At 42.4% G+C, this 8,154-nt stretch overlaps 1 protein-coding gene across 2 annotated transcripts in view; it reads right to left on the bottom strand.

Moving 5' to 3' along the window:
- LOC117952318 (protocadherin-1-like) overlaps positions 1–8,154 on the bottom strand; it is a 142,248-nt gene that overhangs the window by 3,836 nt on the left and 130,258 nt on the right. The window lies entirely within an intron of this gene.

The raw sequence follows: 8,154 nt of genomic DNA, 5'->3' as shown, positions 1-8,154 counted from the left end.
GTATGTATGTATGTATGTATGTATGCATGTATGTGTGCATGTATGTATGTATATATGTATGTCTGCATGTATGTATGTATGTATGTGTGTATGTATGTATGTATGTGTGTATGTATGTATGTATGTGTGTATGTATGTATGTATGTCTACATGTATGTATGTATGTGTGTATTTATGTATATATGTATGTATGTATGTCTACATGTATGTATGTATATATGTATGTATGCATGGATGTATGTATGTATATCTGCATGTATGTATGTATGTATGCATGTATGTATGTATCTATGTATGTATGTATGTATGTATGCATGTATGTATGTATGTATGCATGTATGTATGTGTGTATGTATGCATGTATGTATGTATGTATGCATGTATGTATGTATGTATGCATGTATGCATGTATGTATGTATGTATGTCTGCATGTATTTCTGCATGTATGTATATATGTATGTATATATGTATGTACAGTATATGTGTATGCATGTCTGCATGTATGTATGTATGCATGTATGTATGTGTGTATGTATGCATGTACGTATGTATGTATGCATGTCAGCATGTATTTCTGCATGTATGTATATATGTATGTATATATGTATGTACAGTATATGTGTATGCATGTCTGCATGTATGTATGCATGTATGTATGTATGGTGTTGAATATTTGCCATCATTTTAATAGTTTATTTTGACAGAGAGAGAGAGAGAGAGAGAGAGAGAGAGAGAGAGAGAGAGACTTCCTCTAAAGGCTCAGCCACGTGACTGTGTTCCACCAATCAAATGCCGCTGTGCAGTCGCGTGACCGTACTCGATCTCAGCGACGGGACTGGTAAGCTTTACAGTCACGGCAAAACAAAAATGTCACAATCAACCGTCGGCAATGCAACACAGACAAGGAGGAACCCCCCCCCGGCATGGTTACCTTAGTAACAGTAACAGACATCACATTATGTCTGATTGACTGCTTGTGTTAAAGTAAATCAGACGTTACTCAACAGTTACGCAGCATTTTACTACTCGAGTAATTATTTGGATGATTACTTTTTGCATTAGTCATAATTGTCTTATAATAATAATAATAATAATAATACATTTTTATTTTGCATATACTTTACATTGCACGTACTTATATTAATACTGTATCTCTTTTTACTTGTCTTCTGTTTCTCATCCTTTCTTCTGAGCCTTGCAACGAAATCTCGCTCAACTGTGCGTGTGAATGTGCAGCTGAATCACAGTAAAGTCTGTCTAAGTCTTTCTCTTGAGTCATATTACTCTCAAGTAACAGTACTTTTACTTGAGTAAAACATTTGGCAACTCCACCCACCTCTTGTCACAGCACGGCAAGAGCGGTGGAGCTGCTGATTGAAACTGTCTTTATCCCTTTATCCACACACACAGCTCTCCATTTGAAGGGAATTAATTAAAGCTCATGTGTATTTTTAAAGTCACTAATAGTTCACAAAGTGCCAAGAACGTCGCTTAATTTGTTGCAACCGCGTATCAAACGGCGGATGCTGAGCGTGAAACAGGATCTGCTGATTTGAAAGGAGGGAGAATTAAAAAAAAATCACGCCTGTTAATTATGTTGTTCAAACAGCCAATTAAGGCAAAAAATGACAACCCTGTAACGGCTCTTTTCTTTACCTACGAGAGACGACACGATGCAAAATGACGAACACAGAAGATGCTTTAAAAAATGAGTGAATTTCCTCCCCTTGTGTTCATTGAGACTGTGGACATTAAGCTTGTGATTGCTCCCCACTGGGGGTTTCTTTACTTTGGTATGATCCTAACTTTTAATCCTGAGCAGCCGGATGCAGAGCTGAGTTCGCATTTAAAGAGCTTAGAATGGAAAAAGGTCAGAGATGGAAGCAGACATATCAATGCGTATGCAGAAAGTAACCTTTCTTCTGTGCGTGACATTAGATCATTCTTTGATACTGGAGGTTGGAGGCTCGCGGAGGGGGGGTTCGATCCTCTAGGGGAACAGCGCTTATTTCCCAAAATGCCCTCTGCTTCATACATAATTTAAATTCATTGCCTCGTTTTTTTTGCAAAAGGAGCTACAGTCGGCTTTTCTGTCTGTTTGCGGGGTTGATGCGTATGTTTTAATCCTGGGGAGTGCTGAGTAGCGACCGCGCTCCCCCCACATTCTCACGGCCGCCGCCTCTGTGGATTTTAGTTTTTAAGCACTTCCCATGCAAAAGCAAGGTGCTTGCAAAAATGTTAAGTCATGTGCGAGTGGCTGCTGAGTTCAGAGCGGCTGTTTAATAAGTGCTTTGCCTCTGAACGTCGTGTCAGCACGAGGCTTATAAAGCACGGGCGCCCGCGGAGCTGCACCGCTGAACAAACTCTCAACTTGAATCACTTCAACAACAACAACAGCGGAGAAAAGACTCAGCAGCTGAGTTCAGCGGCCTCTAGAAAAACCTTCAACAACTACTCAGACCTGTGACCCCTGACTGTGTGTCTGGAACTGGGAGAAGTTAAGGAGAAAACACAAGACTTTCACCAGGAAACAGGTGTTCATGTCCTGACAGTACCTAGGTAAGGACTACTAGCCAGTCAGAAGCAGAGTATGAGGGCCCTGACAGTACCTAGGTAAGGACTACTAGCCAGTCAGGAGCAGAGTATGATGGCCCTGACAGTACCTAGGTAAGGACTACTAGCCAGTCAGAAGCAGAGTATGAGGGTCCTGACAGTACCTAGGTAAGGACTACTAGCCAGTCAGGAGCAGAGTATGAGGCCCTGACAGTACCTAGGTAAGGACTACTAGCCAGTCAGAAGCAGAGTATGAGGGTCCTGACAGTACCTAGGTAAGGACTACTAGCCAGTCAGAAGCAGAGTATGAGGGTCCTGACAGTACCTAGGTAAGGACTACTAGCCAGTCAGGAGCAGAGTATGAGGGTCCTGACAGTACCTAGGTAAGGACTACTAGCCAGTCAGAAGCAGAGCATGAGGGCCCTGACAGTACCTAGGTAAGGACTACTAGCCAGTCAGAAGCAGAGCATGAGGGTGAGCCCTGACAGTAGCTATGCACAAACAGCATAACATGTTTTAGAGTGTACCAACAGTGAATCTTTTTCATTTAAAAAGTGAAGAAAACTTCAACAAAGTAACAAACAGTGTTGAAAAAAGTGTCATTAACCTCGAAAAACTGTGACAAAGAGTCTAAAAAAAGGACAAAATAAGGCAAGAAAAAAGCAACAAAATCCTAAAACAAAAGTAGCACAAACCTCATAAAACGTATTTGGACTGTACCAACAGTGTGAAACCCTTGCTGGATTGTTAAAGCTAATTAATCTTAATCTTTTAATAATGATTTTTTTTTGTCTCAAGTGAACCCGAGCCTTTACTCTTGTGCGACCATCGACCTTTTCTAAACCTCTGTTCTTAATAAAACTGCCTCCAGGAAACACCGAAATCTGAGAAAACTCTTCAGTATTGAGATAAATATATTTGTAAAAGGGCTTTAGAATCCATCCAGAACAAGAAATGGTGTCACGTCAACCCCTCTGACTTTGTGTTTTCCTAGTCTCTGTCCTCTTTGCTCTACAGATGATCCAGTTTGTCACTTATACGAGCTCGCCGACACTCGTCAGAGAGCAGCGTCTCTCTCAGGGGAGCCATCTTTGAGCAGATGATGTTTACGAGTACAAGAGCAGACAAACAGGTAGCTCAGCTTCCTCCGCTGGCTGCAGGACGGGATCAAACTGCTGCACAACGCATCTCAAATGAAAGCTAGTCATGTGACAAATGTGTCACGTACACACACAGGAAACTAAACAAATATGATGAATATTAACAAAGGAACATACTCACAACGTGAGAAAATAAATGCATGTTACATTATTTTCTAAAGTCACGTTTGCATGTTAGCGACAGAGGAGTTTTCACTCCAATTGCTTTCTCTTTGGCCATGTCTTCGTGGGTATTAAGCTGAAGTCAATAAAACGTATCTCTTCCTACTAAAGTTTGCAAAAATATTGCATGTTCTCAGCTTTCTAGAGGCTCTAAAGGCATACTCAGTGCCATGCCTGGCACAATAGAAGCGAGTAAGGAGGTGCTACGTCTCCTACATATCTGTAATTTCATGTTATTATATATATCAGACTATGTATAGCATGTGTTCTGGTAATTTGTACATAAGTTATGTCCTCTTTTTTTGTGAATGCTTTAACAAATAAAATTCTCATTTTATTAAGAACTGTAGTGCAAAAATAACCATAACTTACCACTAAAGAAGAAGAAAGACACTAGAAGGTGTCAATGTGAAATATCTATATGATCTGCATCAGCAAGGGTGGCTTCATTGATCATAGCTTGACAGAAATTAATCTATTGCACAACTCTTGTACTTATTGGATTAGTGCTTTGGAAGTGTGCACAGCAATGAAGGTGACAAGTTACTTACACTGTCATAATGGTGTCATGACAAGTCTTATGATATCTTAATGACAAATCTAAATGGTACCACTTTACTGGAGGTCTAAGAACCTTTCCATTACAATGTCACAACAGTGACATGACATAGAGTTTTGTGCAATATCCTGTCACATCTATCTGACCAAGTGCTAGATTCTGTCTCTAACCTCGCACATCTGTTTATAATAACCACTATGTCAACATGTCGTGAATACAAAAAGAGGTGGATGTTCTGTTCTATGTTGAGTTGTCGTGACGAATACATCTTCTGTTAACGTCATCCTGTTTAATTTCAAGTTGTCATAACATAGACATCCCAAACAAATGCAATGTCAACTTGTCATGACCAAGACAATGTCACTTTGAATAATGTCAACTTTTCATAGTCCAAAAAGCCCCAAAAAATGTCAACTTGTCTTGACAAAAACCCATTGGCACTGCTACAGAAGTCCTAAACATTTATGACTTGACGTTTATCTCACGTCATGTCATAGGTGACATGTCGTGTCGTGTCACGATTATGTCGATACCTTCAAGTAAAGTGTTACGTAAGGAAAGCATCAAGCTGAGAGGTAAACAAGGTGGAAGTGTTGAGTACGCATTAACAGCAGCACTGCAAAAAAAATCCTCACTATGCACTCGTCACATTACTAAAATAAACGGGGGCGAATCACAGCGTGACCCGGTCTCGGCACAGCGGCGTGTAGCGGTGATCACGGTATTTAGCGCTGGGCTAACGAGTCGTGTTAGTCCTCGTTAAGCACGAGAACTAATCGGCTCTGCTTTGCGATCAAGCTAGTTGGCTACTAGACACACACTTAGACACAGCTAGCTACTGGCGAGCATGGCGGAAGGATATGAGGAGTTTGGGCGGTTAAGGGGAGTTGTGGCTAAGATGTAAGATCAGTGATAGGATTGGCAAATAAGACCGTCCTCCGGTGGTGGACCTGGGCCGGTTGGTGCCCCTACGAAGGCAGATCACATGCCGGTTTAACTTCTGCAGACTCCCATTAGTGACCAAAGCACAAACAGCATCATGTGAGAATGTTATCACCTCAAGAATTATGATACAGGCTTTACTGTTTTGTGTCTTGAGGCCTAAAGCCCAGTTCAGACCCACAAATCAAACCTAGACTACTTGTTAAGTCACTTGTTAAGTTCACGGCGTGAAGCGTCAACGCTTCACGCCGTGCCCTTGGATCGTTAAAATAGGGCCCCACATGTGATGCATGGGAATAAACCAAGTAAATGTATTTCCCAAAATATTGAACTTTTCCTTTCAGAATTCTACCCACTGACATTAGGCTCGTTGTTCCTTCATCAATAGGAATATTTTTACCCAACCATGACAACTACTTGCAAAGCACCAATCTGCAGCATTCTGAAACCTGCCTAACCCTTCAGAGTGGCAGATCTATTCTTTCCTAACTTTAACCAAGTGTTTTGGTTGCCTAACCCTTAAGGTACTTTAACTAGGGTTGTCCTCAGCTGTGGAAGATCTTAGTCAAGTAACACTCAAGATTTTGTCAACTAATTAATTGGTTGATTCAAAGCTGCTGTGCATAGCTTCTGTCTGTAAGTAACAACAACAACAACACTGGTGCCGCATCCACATGATACAAGTCTTCCGTGATTGAACTCCCCCCTTCCCCCCTTATATTCAACATCAGTTATACAATCCAGCTGGCACTTTTAATCAAAATCAGAGATACTTTAATGATCCCCAAAGGGAAATTCTGTGTTACCGATGCATGGAGTATGTAAATATCAGAGTAGAAATATCAATCAAAAATATAAGGAGTGGCTATGTATGGTATTTACATGGTTAAAAGAATTCTTATGATACAGTATTTACATAATTAAGGAGTTGTAATGGTGAACAGTAATAATGAATAAACAGTCGCAGCCGAGTACTTAAGTATTTAAGCCGATTGTTATTGCACAAAACAGATAATATTGTCCAGGAGGGACTTCCTGTGGCGCTCTGTGGTGCAAATTGGACCAAATTGTCCTCACGTTGATACAAATTGAAATAAACATCAGTCACCTTCAGGGTTATGTGGAGCTTGCTCCTGCTGGGATGGCTGTGGCTCAGGTAACAACCACACCTGCGCCAGGCGCCTCACGCCGTGCACTCCCATCGTTAAAAATAGTTCCTTACGAGGGCTTCAAACTGTCAATGCTTGTCCAACTGACCACAGAGACGTACATGGCTGCAGCTTTAGTTCATGAGCTTTCTCGGTTTTTATCGGTATTTTAGAGACATTTGAGAAGTTCTGGGTCGACCCCTGGAGGGGGAAACGCTATCTCTTCTACAGTCCCCTCGGCGAGGCGTAACGGGGCCGCAACGCTGAATTCAAGGTTGCCTCTATTAGTCAAGGCTATTTAAAATGGAATATCCCTCCTGAGTTTTTCCCCCTCTGCAGCCCTTATCTGCACTCCTGAGTTTCAGTTAACCCCGGGGACCCTCGCACGCCCTGACAGCCTCTCTCTCTGCATAATACACTGCGCTACCTTGGTCACCGTTTTTTTCCGGTCAAACTAATTAGATTTCAGAGTCCCCTGCTTCAAAAGATGTCAGTGGTATGAAATGGAAATAATTTCCAGATGAGTGTCTGACATTTCACGCTGTCGACAAGAGTAAAGAGCCCAGTCGGATTGGCTCTTCCTTTCCCTTTTTCCCCTCATTTTCCTCCTCTTCTTCCTTTCCGCTCCATCACTTTAGTCGCAGAGATATGCTAAAGCGTCGTGCTTCCCCTCTCTCTGCTCAGTCCCGGCTGATAAAGGGAAGTGAATGTACACAAAAGACTGCTTCTCTTTTTTCTGCTTCTGCTTGAAGTGTTAATGTGTTTAATTACTTTGAAGCAGGGCTTGTGGGTGTGTGTGTGTGTGTGTGTGTGTGTGTGTGTGTGTGTGTGTGTAGCAGTTAAAGCTGAGGAAAACCTTCAATTAATGCCTTTTCTCTGTCGATGACAATGGCTCCAATTTATCTTATGGGAACAATAGCGAGCGAGAGGGGGTGCTCAAAGTCGTCCAGGAGACGTGCTGCTGCTTCCCCCGTCGCGGTGACTGGTGACGCCAACAACCCACACACACACACACACACACACACACACACACACACACACACGCACACACACGAGAATACCTTAGTTTTAAAAACATGTCACTGACTTAAATTCACTCCCTTGGGGCTAAAACCACAGAGCGGGGATCAGAGTAGACAACAGTGTGTTTGGGAGGTTACATCGTCAGATCAGATGATTATGGTAATACTAAATCTCTGTCTACACATAACTGACAGCTGCCAGACCTTCCTCCGCAGCGCTGTGGAGGGAGGTCTACACAGCCTTCTTGGATGGGAGAAGAACCACTTGCTCTGGTTTGTTGGCGTTTCTTTAAACCAATCGCAGCTGGCTATGCGCCAGACAGAGCCACGGTGCCGCTGCAAAAGATCCTCAGGATGAAACTTGATTCTTTGGAATATCTGTACTTTTAAACGTGTGTCGGTGTGTGTGTGCATGTTTGTGTGTTTGTGTGTTTGCATGTTCTCCCCAGGTGTGCGTGGGTTTTCTCCGGGCATTCCTGTTTCTCCCACCATTAAAAACATGTTCCCCTCCCTTCTGGTTCTGGTGTCACAAGGCTGCCGTGCTTCACCCAGGTGGGTGGTGCACATTGATGGTGTAAGAGAGTCGTGTGTGTGTGTGTCCCGTCCC

The sequence above is a fragment of the Etheostoma cragini genome, chromosome 10 (genome assembly GCF_013103735.1).
Source record: "Etheostoma cragini isolate CJK2018 chromosome 10, CSU_Ecrag_1.0, whole genome shotgun sequence".
NCBI lineage: Eukaryota > Metazoa > Chordata > Actinopteri > Perciformes > Percidae > Etheostoma > Etheostoma cragini.
Note: the sequence above shows the minus strand (reverse complement) of the source record. Positions and strands in the feature narration are given on the sequence as shown.